This window comes from Barbus barbus (assembly GCF_936440315.1).
Source record: "Barbus barbus genome assembly, chromosome: 18".
Lineage (NCBI taxonomy): Eukaryota > Metazoa > Chordata > Actinopteri > Cypriniformes > Cyprinidae > Barbus > Barbus barbus.
This window is the reverse complement of record NC_136746.1, coordinates 7,517,884-7,536,207: the sequence shown is the minus strand read 5'-3', so window position 1 is coordinate 7,536,207 and position 18,324 is coordinate 7,517,884. Positions and strand designations below refer to the sequence as shown.

Below are 18,324 nucleotides of genomic sequence, written 5' to 3'. Positions count from 1 at the left end.
CACTATCTTCTCTAATACATTAGAAACTGTTGCCCCCCCTCAAATTGAAAAAGGTTAGAGAAACGCGTACTGCGCCATGGTACAACAGTTATACCCATTCTCTCAAGAAAGAAACTCGTAATCTTGAGCGCAAATGGAGAAAAACTAAATTAGAAGTTTTTAGAATTGCGTGGAAAACAGTATGTCCAGCTATAGACAGGCTCTAAAAGCTGCCAGGGCAGAGCATATCTGCAAACTCATAGATAATAACCAAAACAATCCAAGGTTTTTATTTAGCACAGTGGCTAGATTAAAAATTCCCTCACAGTTTAATAGTGAGGACTTTATGAATTGATTTACTGATAAAATAAAGAAATGTAAAGAGAACATCAGAAATACAATAACAAATGTAGATTCTACTGAGTCTAGTATTTCAGCCTCATTCATCGCACAATAAACTTATAAACTTATCAGTGCATCTAAACCAACAACATGTTAATTAGATCCTATACCCACTAAACTACTGAAAGAGTTGTTACCTGTAGCAGAAGAACCGCTTCTCAATATTATTAACTCATCGTTATCTTTAGGTCACGTCCCAAATTACTAATATAAATTTAAAATATAATACATTTCATATAATTGGAATTAACATTGAAGTGTCCAAAAACATCACATTCACTTTGCAAATAAGTATATTATTTTTTCATCCCAATAAACAAATATTTATTTAAATAATTTTAAAATGTAATATATATATATATATATATATATATATATATATATATATATATATATATATATATACATATATTTTTTTTTTAATTGAACAAATATGCTACTTGCTTGTAATTGTGAAATTTGTGAAAATTGTTTCAAAGTAAATCTTTACACTGAAAAAGGTAGAAACAATTTTCAAATTGATAGTAAAATGTATAACTGTTAGTAAATTTCACAAATATAGAAATACTGAAATACTATTTTCTTGTAAATTTGTTCTTGTACAATTTTTCTTGTAGTCTAATAATCTTTTATTTATTTTATTTTTTCTCCAGTGCTAACATTTTTTTCCAGTGCATGTTAATTTGAGGATTTAATGTGTATATATATTTGTAGCTGCGGGTTTTTATAGGTTTTAATTAATTTACAGCCCTAATAGAAACCAAGCAACCAATAGCATTGTTTGTAATCATGGCTGGTTAGGACAAAAGCTTTTATCTTTTGTTGATTTATCGCATCAGGCTTGTTTAGGACGTGGTGAGATTAATGTTGTAATGAACTCTCTGATTGCCTCTTTGTTGTGCAGCCTCATTTCGACCTCTATAATGGGTTTAGCTACAGACACATGGGAAAAACCAAGAGCTACTCACATGATGTCAGTGCAGGCAATGCAGGGCACTCTGCGTATGTTGGGCATTATCAAGTCCAGCGCTGCTGAAGTGTCATTATCACAGGTGGGGTGGGCAGCACATTTCAGGTAGAACTCCTGCAAGAAGCACAAATGAGATGTAATCATGCCCTGCAGCCCAGCTGCAGTGGTTTTTATGGATTTGAAGCATGAGGGTGGTAATATTGGACCCAGCTGGGATAAAGCTACCACTTTAATCCAACCAGTGGACGGTCCTTTTTGTCTGCCCAGCAAAACAGCGCTAGATGGACAAAAAGGCACAATAAAAATGGTGTCTGGACTGAAAATGTGGCTTTGTAAAAATGAATAAATTCTGGTTGAATGTTGTATGTTGACAGCTTTGGTAAAATGTAAGTGACTATGTAATAAAAAGTGTGACCTTGAAATTTAGGTTTGAACCCAGTGTCGTGTTGCAGGTCTATTTCCAATGTCTTTCACCACAGTTTCCTGTCCTCTTCTGCTATATCTATAATTAAAAACAGCTTCTTCCATCCAGCCAACCTGATGTTCAGCTGGGTTAGCTGTGTAGTGAGTCAGCTCGTCTCCCAGCCTGACCAACTTATAAGTACCCAAATGTCCTTTAAAACCACCAAAACAGCCTAACAAGCTTGTCCAGTCTCAACTAACCATCTTTTGCTGGTGCTTTTTCATTCAGGAAAGTGGCATAATAATAAGTGAAGTGAAGTGACATTCAGCCAAGTATGGTGACCCATACTCGGAATTCGTGCTCTGCATTTATATTATAATTATAATTTACATTATAATTAACATAATACGATAAAATTGTTGCAGACTCACCGCAACTGTACTATCACAGTGACTGACATACTCCATGAATCCTGTTAGGGAGAAGGACATCATCCCAGCAGCACAGCCCCTACAGACAACACACAGAATATCACAGAGATGATAGATGTCAGTCACAGGAAGATGATGAGAACTATAGTAATTGGACGACAAGTAAAAGACAGGAATGTGATGAGAGAAGGGTCAAAAGAAAGAAGGATAGTTTAACTCGAAAGTGTAAAGCGAAATAGATCAAAACCCCACAACACTGGTAAAACATGCCTTTAAATCGACATGAAAAATATACCTATACATACAATTCACTGTTGTTTCCAGCTGAATTGAAAATTAGTGGAAGTTAAACGCCAACAACTTTATTTCCTTATATTTTATTACTTATTTTTGCATGGTTCCTTGCACAATATTATGTTATGACCTCAAAACACTTTTTACATAGTGCACAATTACACTAATAAATTTTGATGGCTGTATCACATAACCCGCTCCATATGCATGGCTATTCTGACATAGTAAACTTGCTCAGCAGCTCACCTGGTGCAGCACTGCACTTGAAATTTCGAAGTGCCGGGTACAATACCGTGAAACAGAAAACTTGATAAAAGAGCTGAAAATTTGTAGAAGCCAGATAAAATGGCATGGCTGCTTTAGAAATGCGTTTTAAATCTTATGTTTGCTTTTGTTAGGTTTAATGCCACGTTATTTTTTATTGCAATTGAGCATTAATATTTTAGACCCACTCACCGTATATTTCATTTCCAAACTGCTGCGACACATGCAACAATCAAACAACTAGATTCCTGTCCCTCTGTTTCAAATAAAACAGAACATTTATAGCCACTCACTGGACATTTCCCTTTGAAATTTTATTTTTCAAAAATGTCGCCACAGGAGTGATTTTCCAATGAGTCTGGGTTGAGAACCCAATACCTTGAAATACTAACACTAATTCCAATGTTAACTCTGATTTCCCAAACCAAATTGTATGGTCTTAAAAAAAAAAGACATTTATTATTTACTTACTCTCATGTTTCTCAAAACGTTTTTTTTTTTTTTTTTTTTTTTTTTTCACTGAAACACAGACATTCTGAAGAATCTTAGTCATAATGTGCAAAGATTTGCGTAAAGAGTTTTATTTTCATAAAAATCTACTGAAAAACATCAACGCAGGTTTGAAACGACATGAAAGAGGAGTAAATAATGATAGTTTTTCATTTTAGAGTGGACTATCCCTTTAAAAATCACCAGCATCACACAGTCCTCTTTCTCCACCTGCCACCTCCATCACACACTCTTCCTTGTCCTTCTGCCAGATTAAGACACTCTCTCCATCCATAATTGTTTTGGGACAACGCAACCACCCCCCCACCCCCCTCTGCCTGACTCCGACCGTGCCTGATTAGCATAAGCATTTAAACATTCTGACAGGGCCCTTAATAAGCAAGAGAAAAGGTTAAGAAAACCATTACTCGCCCACAGGGGGAGCAGGAGGGGGTGAAGGGAAGGGAGGGCGGAGGGATGAAACCGCCGTGCCATGGTGGAGGAGCCCGGAGATTACACGAAGACACCTGCTTAGAGACAGCAAGGAAAGGTCACACAGACCCCCGGCGTGTCGGCTCAAAACAAACGCACACACACGCTGCTACGAGTGTAAATGATTAATGAGAAAAACGGTGATGAATTATTCAACAACACACCTGCATTGTTCACATCAGTCTCACCTCCCCACCCTCTCAGGATGTTACTTTTTTTTCCATGGAGGAGAATCAACATCGCAGTCCCACAAAGCCTTAATTACATTATTGTTTAACAAACAGGGCTGTGTCTGTGAGCCAGCTGTGAGGATTCTACTTCCTGTATCCAGCAGAGACCCATCTGATACACACAGACCCAACTCAAAGCGCCTGATTGGTCGACTGCGCTCGCGTTCACCGCACTCAATTATAGATGTTTGAAGTCAATGAAAACACAAACATGGCACACATCCAGAGAAAACAGGGTTGAAGCACACACAGCAAATACTCTGTGTTTGAACAAAGTAGTAATCACAGTGACATCAATCTCTGCTTAGATAAGAAACCATCTATGGTGAAAATATCAACTATTAATACAATACACTTTCAAAGTATTTATATCATATGGGAAACATCCAACATTTTTGTTGCAAGAGAGGTCTGATAAACTATATTAGTATATATATATATATATATGTGACCCTGAAACCAGCCATAAGGTATAATTGTTGCAATAGCCAAAAATACACTGTATGGGTCAAAATGATAATTTTTTCTTGTATGCCAAAAAGCATTAGGATATTAAGTAAAGATCATGTTCCATTGAGATATTTTGTCAATTTCCTACTGTAAATATATCAAAACTTAATATTTGATTAGTAATATGCATTGGTAAGAACTTCATTTAGACAACTTTAAAGGCGATTTTCTCAATATTTAGATTTTTCACACTGTTTACACATGTCCCAAACTATGAAAAAGACCCAAACCCAATAGAAAATGTTATTACTTCTCAAAATACAAAATACTACTAACATCCAAGTAATAAATAGCCATTGATCCCAACTCTAAAGGCCTTTTAACGTGATTTGTGTCAATGTTTCGCAGTGTATTGAACTGTGTGAAGCGAAGCATGAAGCCACAGCATTACCCCTGGCACCGTGTTGCAAGCAGGTGAAGCGTTGTAATGCAATGCTCAAAGCTGACCCTGTTTGCCGCTGACCCTTCGAAGCGCAGCCAATGATTACCAGATAATTCACACAAGGTATCATTATGTGGGCTGTGCCACTGAAAAAAATCTAAACAAAATGGAAGAGAGACACAGTTTCATATTCTGACATTCAGAGAGGAGAAAAAAACATTCAACAAATTCTGTTTGTCTTCTGCCATTTCTATAGGCTTTATTTGATTTTTAATGTACTCAAGTATTATGAGTAAAAAGTACTGACCAATTAACGTTTATTTTGTAATATATACTTATATTTATATACAATATAATATAAATATATAATGTAATCCTACTGCTCAAAATACTTGAGGGAGGGGTGCTTGTCATACACTATCAAAACAATAAATATATTAAGATATCAATTTACATCGAGCAAACAAATAAAAAAAAAAAAGGTTTAAGAAAACCTAAATGTGTGGTGACAAACAATATACTGGAAAAAAACAGATGTCACATAGGGCAAACATTTTTTTTATATATTTTAAGAAGAACGCTATGCAAACATACTAGTTTGAAATAGCTTCCGCAGCTGGGAAGATGCATTGGCATTCATTTTCATTATTTTAAAGTTGCATTATTTTCATTTACAATAATAAATATTAAAATTCAGCATTAGTTATTGGCAATTCTTGGCTAATTTTGACTTGTAAATTCACTGAATTGTTAACTGGAGACTCGCTCTGACCGGATCTTTTGAATAAGTGAGTTGTTAACTCGAGAAAAGCTGCAATCCGCTCAGTCCAATTCACATATGAATCATTCGGTGGGATTTGTGAACCGATTTAACAGGTTCATTGAAAAAAATCAGCTCGTTCATGAAATGGACACCGTCATCACATCTTGGAGAGGATGATGATGATGAATGACATGTTTTTAAGAAATAGGACCCTATTTTAACAATCTAAGCGCATGGTCTAAAGCGCAAGGCGCAGGTGCACTTAGGGCATGTCCGAATCCACTTTTGCTGGTTTAATGACGGGAAAAACGGTCTAATAGTCTAATCTAAAAGGGTTGTCCCTATTCTCTTAACGAGTAATGGGTGTGTTTTGGGCATAACCTGAAATAAACCAATCAGAGTCTCATCTCCCATTCCCTTTAAGAGCCAGTTGTGCTCGCTCCATGGCGGATTCGCTATCCACTGTGACATGTAGGCATTTTTATATTTATGTAGCCTACAGAATAATATGTGTTCACGGTGTGTGTGTGTTCACTACTGTGTGTGTGTGTGTTGGATGGGTTAAATGCAGAGCACGAATTCCGAGTATGGGTCACCATACTTGGCAGTATGTCACTTCACTTTACTCTGATAGAGTACAGATAATTGAAAAGCGTACAGTAAAATACTTTGTTACTGTCTACCATTGGCTCCACATATTCTGTTGACTTCACTATTGCTTTTGACTTTGAATAACACACCTTTTCCTTTGTTTTTGTGCTTCTCGGTGAATAATGGAATTTATTAGGGCTGTCAGTCGATTAAATTTTTTTTATCTAATTAATTACATGATGCGACGACAATTTGAGAAACATCTCAGTTTTTTTTTTTCCCGTTCATGCAATAGAAGTCATTGGTAACCAACACAGCTGTCTTCAAAATACCTTCTTTTATGTTCCACAAAAGAAAGTAAGTCATTCAGGTTTAAGGAGCCTAAATGATGACATAATTATTTTTTGGGGGGGTGAACTATCCCTTTAAAGTTTTTTTTTTCTTCCCTTTTGTAAGATTCATTCAAAACACAGATATATTCAGAAACTAAACACCTTGTTGCTCGGAAACGCACAACAATTCTGCTATGGCTTTATAGGTATGGCTTTATGCAAAAACAGACAATGTTGTGTTTAAAATATAACAATATTAACTTCATATTTACTGAACTGCTGTATAAAATCACATTTGCACTCGTTATATTCCGTACACAATCAGCAATCATGTGATATAAATATGAGACAAAAACTCATACAGGAGCATTTTTTTGCTCCAATATCTTGAATTTTAGGGCATAACTGCATTTATGGAGTTGCTGTCCTGCATCATATTTGTCAACAGTCAACTGTATGAAATGTAAGATGACATACAGGTTTGGGGGCGGGCCCAGTGCGTTAACTGCATTAAAATATTTTAATCGCATCATTTTTTCATAACTAATTAATTAAGATAACGCGTTTAACTAACATCCCTAATTTTTATATTTCAACCTGCTCATCACACTTGTGTCAAGTCGTATAGATACTTTGATTGCCTTTCGGGTGTTGATAGTCCTTTTTGGATCTTGCCAACAGATGTCATCTAAAAGAAAGACGGTGCACTTTCTTCAAAAAGTCTTCTTTTGTGTGCACAGAAAAAATACAACACAAAAATGTATAACAATATGAGGTGAATAAATGGATTTAATACATTTTTAGGCGAACTTTATACACAATGTACGACAAATATTAAATCTGAAATGCTAAGCCTGTAATGTAATATCTATGGGGCTGGGGGTTTCATTACAATGGGAACATCCTGAACATTATAATTAAAACTTCTAATTAAAGCCTTAGGGCACATTGAGATATTTATAATGCCAGCAATGTAGTCAAAACTGTATTTCTCATAATTGTGTTCTGGAGAGATGTAAGCCAAGGTTATTTTCTATTAATGTTCAAAGCGCAAAGAAACTCGTAACAGCAATAATAAGCAGGTTTTCCCCCTAAAGGCCTAATTCAGTGATGTAGGTTTTGAAGATCCTGGTGTAAAAGTGTCTACATCATGCACGCAAATCTGTTAAAAGCCAAAGCTGGATGTTTAAGCTAGGAGCTGCTGATGGAGATGAATGTGTTTGATTGAAAGTGCTGCCAAGTCCAATATCTCCACAGGTCCAAATGAAGTGCTCTGACAGCGAGTGCGTAAACTTTGCCGTCTTCTTCTCCTCAGCATATTTGGAGAAAGTTCTCTGGAGAGAATTAGATGAGAAGAGCTGGAACCCGTTTCAGGCCCAAGGATGTTAAGAGCCAGACGCATCACAAGATTGGCAAAGGAACAGGGCAGCACTGGCACCGAGACAGTGGACAAACAGATTCTCAGCGCCGAAGACCACCGCGAGCGGAAAGAAAAGGCAGGTGCAGCTTAGCGACGTGTCAGTCAGCCTTCCCAAACAGCGGCAGAATGCGGAGAGGTGGGAATGCTGCCCACGCGCTGGGACAGAAAGATAAAACAGGCCATGGGCGGAACTACGGAGGGATGGGGTTTATGACAGCCGTGTGGGGGCAGCGAGACGTGGGTTTGTGCTGTTCTGTATTCATACTTTAGTCTAAGAAGTGTCACTGTTAGTTAGTTATGAGACTTGGGGCAACAGAGCAAATGTTTCTGGTTAGGGTTTAGTTTTTTTGTCTCAAAGAGCTTATGAATGTGGACTAAAGCACAGCAATAATAAGCAGGCTTTTCCCCTACAGTCATCATTCAGTGATGCAGTTTCTGTGGCTGGAATATGAGGCTGCATTAGAATAACCCACCACAGCTTGTTTAATATGACCGATTTAACCAGAGTTGCAAGGATCTAAATTGTATTCTGGTACAATTATCCATAATAATAAAGAAAGGGGAAGTTATTTTGGATTTTTATAATATATATTGTCCTAATATAGTAATATAGAATAGAATAATATTTTCTAAAATATATAATAATAATAATAATTTAAAAAATTAATTTTAATTTTTAATTTTAATTTTTAGGTGAACTATCCCTTTAAAGCCAGTTCTATACACACAAAGGAGTTTTTCACAGCAAAGTTCCCCAAAGAACCTCAAAAGAACATTATTTTCTCACTGTAAGGATCGCTTTAATAATCTAAAGAACCTTTTTCCTCTAAATAACTTTTTTGTGAAATAAAAAAAGTTTCAATGGGTGTTAAAGGTTCTTCATGGAACCACATAAGCCAAAACTATTTTTAAGAGTTTAAATAAAGGTGAGAATAAAAGTGATATCAACTTCTGTATATTAATGTTATCTAAATGTGTTCTGTATGCCAAACAAAAAAGACAGAGTAAATTGGCATATTTGCATTAAGTAGTAAGTTTCAGTTAAGATGGAAGTTGCTGTCTAATATAACACCCAGATTTTTGTGAGGCCTGAAACCTGACTGAAATTATTCATAGAGATCATGTTTTTGCAAGAAGGAGCACAATTGAGCAGACACAAATTTTTCAAAACTTTTTGACATAAACGGAAGATTTGAAATGGGTCTGTAATTTGCCAGTTCATTAGAATCTAGTTGTGGTTTCTTAATAAGAGGCTTAATAACCGCCAGCTTGAATGGTTTTGGGACGTGACCTAAAGATAACGATAAGTTAATAATATTGAGAAGCGGTTCTTCTGCTACAGGTAACAACTCTTTCAGTAGTTTAGTGGGTACAGGATCTAATAAACATGTTGTTGGTTTAGATGCACTGATAAGTTTATTTAGCTCTTCCTGTCCTATAGTTGTAAAGCACTGCAGTTTTTCTTTGGGTGCAATGAATGAAGCTGAAATACTAGAGAGAATCTACATTTGATATTGTATTTCTGATGTTATTTATTTTATCAGTAAAGAAATTCATAAAGTCATTACTATTAAACTGTGAGGGAATATTTAGATCGGGTGGCGTCTGTTTATTTGTTAATCTAGCCACTGTGCTAAATAAAAACCTTGGATTGTTTTGGTTATTATCTATGAGTTTGCAGATATGCTCTGCCCTGGCAGCTTTTAGAGCCTGTCTATAGCTGGACATACTGTTTTTCCACGCAATTCTAAAAACTTCCATGTTAGTTTTTCTCCATTTGCACTCAAGATTACCAGTTTCTTTCTTGAGAGAATGGGTATAACTGTTGTACCATGGCGCTGTACTTTTTTCTCAAACCTTTTTCAATTTTAGGGGGGCAACAGCTTCTAATGTATTAGAGAAGATAGTGCCCATGTTGCTAGTCATTTCGTCTAGTTCATGTGTATTTATGGGTGCACAGAGCAGTTGAGATAAATCAGGCAGGTTATTTGTGAATCTGTCTTTGGTGGCTGGAACAATAGTTCTGCCCGGACGATAACGTGGAGCCATATAATTAATATCAGTAATACGTAGCATGCACGATACAAGGAAATGATCAGTAACATCATCACTTTGAGGTACGATATCTATATCGGTAAGATCAATTCCATGCGATATAATTAAATCTAGCGTATGATTAAAACGATGAGTGGGCCCGGTGACATTTTGCTTGGCTCCAAAAGAGTTTATTTGGACAGTAAACGCAAGTCCTAACGCATCATTTGTATTATCAACGTGAATGTTAAAATCTCCCACAATTAGCACTTTATCAACATTAACTAATATATCTGAGAGGAAATCTGCAAATTCTTTTAGGAAATCTGTATATGGCCCTGGCGGTCTATACACAGTAGCCAGAGCAAGAGATAGGAGAGATTTCTTTTGCCTATCTAACAGTGTAACATTAAGCAGAAGTATTTCGAATGACTTAAACCTCCTGTATCCTGTTTTCTGAGTAACACTGAGAATATCACTATATATTGTTGCCACACCGCCACCACGACCAGTCTGACGGGGCTCATGTTTATAACAGTAGCTTGGTGGAGTAGACTCATTTAGACCAAAATATTCATTTGGTTTAAGCCAGGTTTCAGGCAGGCAGAGTACATCAAAATTCTTCTAAATTCTTTGATTAATAGAAATATAAAAATAATTATTATTTTTTACATTTATTATTATTTAAATCTTACCCCTTACTTTTTAATGTAAATCTATCACAGTGACTACAAAAATATTAAGCAACATTGATAATAATAATAAGAAATGTTTCTTGAGCAGAATATTAGCATATGATTTCTGAAGGCATTTCATGTGACACTGAAGACTGGAGTAATGATGCTGAAAATTTGAAGTTGTGATGCTTTGCATCACAGGAATAAATTACATTTTAAAATATAATTAAAAAACTGTTATTTTAAATTCCGTTAATATCTCACGTTATTACTTTTTTCCTGTATGTTGTACAGGGTCTGTGCAGAGAAACACACGGAGTAGAGGTGGTGGGAGTGTTAGCAGCTTGCTGTATACTTACCCCGGACTTGTGAGCGTCAGCCCGGGATGTTTCCAGCTCTCCGCTCTCTCAGCTGGGCCTGCTTCTCCACGGCCTCCAGCTCCAGCTGCACCGAATGCAGCTCGAATGTGTCCTCACCTGCACTCAAAGGTAGACACAAATCCGCCATTTAAGCAAGTAACAGTGAAACAATGGTAATGTGTGTGAATAGAGTATTAGCGGCAGCCACGCTGCCGATGCTAACGGGCTATAAGCTAATAGCAGACTCGAGAAATAAAAATAAAACTAGTGATAACAAGGGGCTCTGATTGGTTTTGTTTTAGAATGCTATAGGGGATATATTCACACGTTATAGAAACGAAAATAATAGTGTATAAAATTGTTTTTAAGATAGAAAATAGACGATAAAGAATCAACTTGATGGAGCTCAAACTCAAAACACGCAGTCACAAATCAGCGCATGCTTAAGCCTAGTCCTAGACGAAAATGTAAGTCTGAGCTGTTTCAACTGTGAGAAACTTGCAATGACTGATCTTTAAATATATCAGTGTCTTTGTTTTTTCTCAAGATGCACACCAGTAATGTATTTTTCCTAAGCATGTTTATAAAAATTACTTAAATGTCCTAATTGAACTATGGTCTAATCCTGACTTAGTCTAAGCCCTGTCTGTGAAACCGGGCCTAAGTGTGATTTATTTTTTATTTTTAGTGTTCAAACGCTGTCCCATCACAGTTACTCCTATCCCAGTACACAGCAAGTCATTTGTTGGATGGCGTCATTGAGCATGTAAAAACTCACATTATTATCAGCTGGTCAGCAACTTTATTAAGATCTGCAACATATCACATGGTTTACATGCTTACCCTTGAAATAGAGTGAGCAATGTGAGCTATTTAAATCAAATACTGTGTACTGACATGAACTAATGTCTGAATGTTCTATTTTTTACTTCAGTGATAAGTGTGGTAACGTGAAATATTCCTCACATTAAGCTACCAAAAATTAAAATATAAGTGGTCAAAATCGCTATGTACTTTCATATTTTATAACAGGTGGCGTTTTATGGAGAAATGGAGACTGTCTCATCTGTGAGTGACACACGACCTGCACTATTTGTCATTAATATGCTAGAAAATATGCACAGGCACAAATATACATTTTAATATAAATAATGCATAACACAGTTTCTTGCTCAGCCATAAATACTCAGAAGTATTTATGGCTGGTCAATTTCCTTAACTGACCCACCATTGAAAAATTATTTGCGAAAAAAGATTGCGAGATCACCTGTTTGTACTAACCATGGTAGACAATAGGATTGTTTGGGAAACCAGTTTAGAAAAACACCCTTTTTTTATTCTGTTTGGTGTCAAAAATGACACTTCAGTATATCCAGTGTATTCCTTTATTTAAGAATGCATGAATGGGACCAACTGAGGAACTGAACTTCAGCTGGCGTTTGTTTGCTTTTGTTTCGTTTTCCTTGATTCTTGTCCTCTTTCAGTTTACAGCTGTGGAGTGTTTTGAATGGGACGCAAGTGGGTTGGTTAGAGTGCTGAGTAGAGGATAAGAACAAGGTACAGCAGTGCTTCAGCAAGCCACCACGGTCCCAGGACAAAAAAGCCCACGATCCAATTAGCCAGAAAAGACGATCCAGACATCTTCCTGGCATATGATTTAGTTTAGAGAGGACTTGTCCTATCAGTCTGTCCCATCCCAGTTTAAATCACTCATGCACACACATGCACACACCCGGGAGCAGCATTCTCATTAGAGCTAAAAGCATGGGGCACCGAGGAGGCACACGATACCTTGACACGCCTGACAATAAATCGAGCGGAGTGGGTTTTATAAGACAGGCACCCTATTATTTATGATTTCTGCAGGATTCCTCCATTATGCTAATGCTTTTACAGGAAGAAGGGCTGGATAAAAGAGGTGGCGTGATTGGACTAAGTAGCCAAGTGGGCCGCTAGCCAGAGAGAGGCTGAAAAGGGAAGGGCGGGCAGAGGACAGCTTGTAAAAGTGCTGCCATTGTGGGAAATGACAGCATCCACTTCACCAACCTGTGCGCTTAGAAACACTCTCTCTGAGAGCTGCATATTACTGCTGAAAAGGAGGTCACCAAAGCCTTAGTGGTGCACAAACTAATGTAAATGAAAGGATATACACTACAAAAGAATTCTAGCTTGGTGGGACTGAAAGCATCATATAGGAAGAGAGTCTGTGGCAATTGCTTTAAGATGGCACAAGAAGCATCCATATACAGTCATGGCCAAAAATATCGGCACCCTTGGTAAATACACTGAACAAATTTATGAACGCAACACTTTTGTTTTTTGCGTTGCACATTTACAAACTGTACATTTTAGAGTGGCCTTTTATTGTGGCCAGCCTAAAGCACGCCTGTGCAATAATCATGCTGTCTAATCAGCATCTTGATATGCCACACCTGTGAGGTGGATGGATTATCTTGACTAAGGAGAAGTGCTCACTAACACAGATTTAGACATATTTGTGAACAGAATTTGAGAGAAATAGGCCTTTTGTGTACATAGAAAAAGTCTTAGACCTTTGAGTTCAGCTCATGAAAAATGGGGGCAAAAACAAAAGTGATGCGTTTATAATTTTGTTCAGTGTATGATCAAAGAAGGCTGTGAAAATTAATCTGCGTTGTTAATCCTTTTGATCTTTTATTTTAAAAAAAAATAATCACAAAAATCTAACCTTTCATTGGATAATAAGAATTTAAAATTGGGGGAAATATCATTATGAAATAGATGTTTTTCTCAAATACACATTGGCCACAATTAACGGCACCCTTTTATTCAATACTTTTTGAAACCTCCATTTGCCAGTTTAACAGCTCTAAATGTTCTCCTATAATGCCTGATGAGGTTAGAGAAGACCTGACAAGAGATCAGGGACCGTTCCTTTATCCAGAATCACTCCAGATCCTTCAGATTCACAGCTCCATGTTGGTGCTTCTCTTCAGTTCACCTCATTCATTTTCTACAGGGTTCAGGTCAGAGGACTGGAATGGCCAGCAGAAGCTTGGTTTTGTGCTCAGTGACCCATTTTTGTGTTGTTTTTGAGGTTTGTGTTTGGATTATTGTACGGTTGGAAGATCCAAACATGGCCCATTATAAGATTTCTAACAGAGTCAGACACTTATTGATTTTTTATCTGTTGGTATTTGATAGAATCCATGATGCCATGTGTCTAAACAAGATGCCCAGGACCTCCAGCAGAAATATAGGCAAACAACATTACAAATACAGCAGTATATTTCATTGTACACATGGGGTACTTTTTATCCCTGTGTTCACCAAACCCATCTTGAGTGTTTGCTGCTAAAAAGCTAATTTTTTTGTTTCATCTGACCATAGAAGCCAGTCCCATTTGAAATTCCAGTCGTGTCTGATAACTGAATATGCTGGAGTTTGTTTTTGGATGAGCGAGGATAATTTTTCTTAAAACCCTCCCAAACAACATGTGGTGATGTAGACTATTTTTTTTAAAGGTTTTCTGACCCTGAGACTCAACTATTTTCTGCAATTCTCCAGCTGTGGTCCTTGGAGATTCTTTAACCACTCAAACTCTCCTTCTCACCGTGCATTAGGACGATATAGACACACGTCCTTGTCGCAAATTAGCTCAAAGTGAGATGAACATAATTAATCATAACAGGTTGTTATCAATTATATATTCATCTTCAGGAATTAACTGTAGCATTAATAGTACAATAAAATTATTTGTTCTAATAGTCTATTGACTCTAAGGAAAATTATTTATCTGGCCACGAAAAATAATTTCCTTACTGATACAATGCTCACAGAGCATGTAACAAAACCGGAACGTTAAAGTGACCTTGTTCTGTGAGCAGCAGACACAGACAACCAAGCGTGAATACATATGGATGTTTATTAAACTACACTACAGGGGAACATGCAACATCGAACTAGACACAAACATACACACATTAAACATAGAAGCCAACGCAAGGAAGGCATAGAGAGAGAGAGAGAGAGAGAGAGAGAGAGATAGAGAGAAAACACCACCTCTCCAGGCTCGGCTGAGCAGTACTATACAAACCCTACCCACAGGCCTGCACCCTATGGCCAAGCCACTATGCACCCACCCCACCACCCTGGACCTGTACTTCGACCTCAAAACTCCACAGCCTGCTCTTTACTACCATCAGCCTACATCGCAGCAGCTGAGACCCCAGCAGCAACACCCTGCACCACAGGGCCCTCTCTCCTGGGACTAACATCAGCACAACCACAAAATACATAGAGCAGTTCCAGCGAGGACCAACAGCATCTCAGCAGAGCAGCAGCCTGGTCCACATCCACAACCCCACCGGCCCGAGCAGCAGGAGCAGAGGAGTTATGCCATAGCCCTAAAAAAGGCCAAACCACACCAACCTAGCACAGATTAAGGACCTGCTCAGATTTATATGCACACGACTGGAACAGTAGTAGTGACTAAAAGACATACAATATATGTATATACAAAAAAAAAAAAAAAAAAAAACGTAGATCCGTTTACACATGCACTCTTTGATCCTTGATACTTTGTTGAACTTGGGTTTGTATTGCTCTAGAGCAGTGGTTTTCAAACTTGTTCCTGGGGTCCCACAGCTCTGCACATTTTACATGTCTCCTTAATTTACACACCTGATTCAACTCATCAGCTCGTTAGTAGAGACTGCAAGACCTGAATTAGGTGCGTCTGACAATGGAGACATACAAAATGTGCAGGGCAGGGGTGCTTGCCGGACAGGTTTGAAAACCACTGCTCTAGAGCAATATTAAGATTGTTGAATTTTTACATTTGTTGACAAAATGAAATCATTAATTATTACAATGTGTAACATACAAGGTATTAACTCATCCAGTTTTGGTAACAAAACCCAAACCTCAGATTTCAGAAAAAAACATATCAGATATGGACATAATAATACTACAGGAAACATGGTGCAAAATTGATTAAGTCACTCTTTGTCCCCCAGGATACTATGAAATATTTCTATCCTCTAGAAAACATCACACGTGGAAGAGATTCAGGGGGCATCATAATCTGGCACAAACAAGAAATTGACAAATACATCCAACCAATTAAAAAAGAAGAATCACATGTGGCTCAAAATCAACAAGCACCTTACCCAAACCACTCAGGGTTTTTCCTAGGTCAAAAAAGCTCATCGGTGGTGGCTGACGGTCATCCACACACACAGTAAAAAGTACCCTCCCCACGTGATCTGCGAACCCAATACTGACCATAACTCAAATAAATGCAAAGAAGCAGTTTGTGATGTTTAATTATATTTATTCATTAAAGAAAAAAAAACAGCCACTGTCAGGGAATATAATAAAACTGGCTTTCATAATTTGTGTAAGATAGGATCCTTCTTTGCTAGACCTCACAATTATAATTATATCAATATTGAAAAAGAATTTAAAAGTAGCATTAAAAAGTTTATATTTAACTAGTAGTCTAATTTTCTACCATACATCTGAATAAAATCAGCAGCTGGCTAACAAATTGCTTTGTGGCTGGTTTCACCTCACCCAGTCTAAAGTAAATGATTTTAACTACACATTGTCATATAACTAACCTGAGGCTACTGTGGATTATTAAGGCTAAATATTATTATTATTATTAAGGTTAAATCTTTTTCTTTTAGTGAAAGTGTGTTTTATGTTAGTTGCTGGTGCGCAACGCTTGTCAGAGAAGATGAAGATACTTTTTTTTAGCACAATTCACAACACCGGTAATTCAGTTCAATGATATATGGAACATAAAATTGGTATATATCAAAGCCCATTAGACTACCCCATTACAGAAAAAGAACTGGTTGATTAAATCCAGGCCCTAAAAGCAAAAAAGCAAGTGGACCAGATGGCATCCTCAACGAAATGCTCAAGAACACAGAGCACAAATTAAGATTGGCCCTACTAAAACTGTTCAACTTAGTTCTGAGTGTTGGTCATATCCCTGAAGCCTGGAACCGAGGACCCATAACGCCCATATTCAAGAGTGGAGACAAATCAGACCCAAACAATTGCAGAGGCATCTGTGAGAGCAGTAATCCGGGGAAGCTGTTCTGCAATATCATCAACACAAGACTTGTACACTTCCTTACAGAGTACAATGTCCTCAGCAAAAGTCCAATTGGATTCTTACCAAATTATAGAACAACATACCACATCTTCACCCTACACACCCTGATAGACAAATATATTAACCAAAATACTCAAAATATTCCAATCAGTCATAGAACCTATTGCATTATATGGCAGTGAAGTGTCAATTTTCACAAAATCACAAATTTGAAAAATGGGACAAAAATCCCATTGAAGCCCTGTATGCTGAGTACTGTAAGAGCATCATCCGAGTACAGAGGAACACAACGAACAACGCATGCAGGGCAAAATTAGGCCAATACCCTCTACTAATGCACACTGAGAAATGAGCCATCAAATTTTGGAAACACTTAAAAATGAGCGACCCCAACTCTTATCATTTTAAAGCCCTTAAAAACCATGAAGTGAACCCTGAAAAAAGTCCCCTGATTCAGATGGTCCTGAAGCTGCAAACACAAACTAACATGACTAACAACATCCAGCATCAGGACACTGAAACATCCATCCACAAAATTTGGCCCAACCAAATTACAAAAGCACAAAAAGAAAATTATCTAACATATTGGAAAGAAACAACAGAAAAACAAAGTAAACTTGAATGTTATTTGGCCCTAAATAGAGATTACACAACTGCAGAATATCTGAGTACAGTGAAAGACTGTAAATTAAGAAGACAAATGACGAGGTACAGACTATGAGCAAGAGAGAAGAGTGTAATGGCAGGATTTACACATCAGCTAACCACAACCTGTTAAGAACCATCAGTGAATCACATCACCTTAATTAAAAAAGAGTCGAAGCCTAGAAGCGCAGCTAAATAGTTAACAAGTGGTTACTTGCATTGGTTTTGTTGGTGCTGAGTAAAGTGACCTGTTGCATGTATAATGCGTAGATTCCTGATGAATTCCTTTAAGAGAGAAAGCTTCGTCATTCCAGCCATGGGTTAATTGGTCCGAAGTGAATCGACAAAATTACTGGACTTAAAACTGCCAGAAGCTCGGACTCCCGAGATTTCGGGGAGTCACGAGATTTCCAAGGTGATAAGTATGTCTCCGGGGCACCGAAGGTAAAGAGAAGACATCGCCTTTTGGGTGTGGGAGAAGTTTTATCTGGTTTCCCTGTAACACCCATTTTGGTTAGTTTGACCAATAACAAGACGCATAGTTTCAG

At 37.4% G+C, this 18,324-nt stretch overlaps 1 pseudogene across 1 annotated transcript in view; it reads right to left on the bottom strand.

The window, feature by feature from the left end:
- LOC306883846 (E3 ubiquitin-protein ligase parkin-like) overlaps nucleotides 1–18,324 on the bottom strand; it is a 132,474-nt pseudogene that overhangs the window by 63,632 nt on the left and 50,518 nt on the right. Inside the window, exons 4-6 of the transcript in view lie at nucleotides 15,229–15,407; nucleotides 2,186–2,264; nucleotides 1,350–1,465 (exon numbers count right to left, since the gene is read on the bottom strand). The product of the transcript in view is annotated as an E3 ubiquitin-protein ligase parkin-like (transcript). The remainder of the gene's footprint in view (nucleotides 1–1,349; nucleotides 1,466–2,185; nucleotides 2,265–15,228; nucleotides 15,408–18,324) is intronic.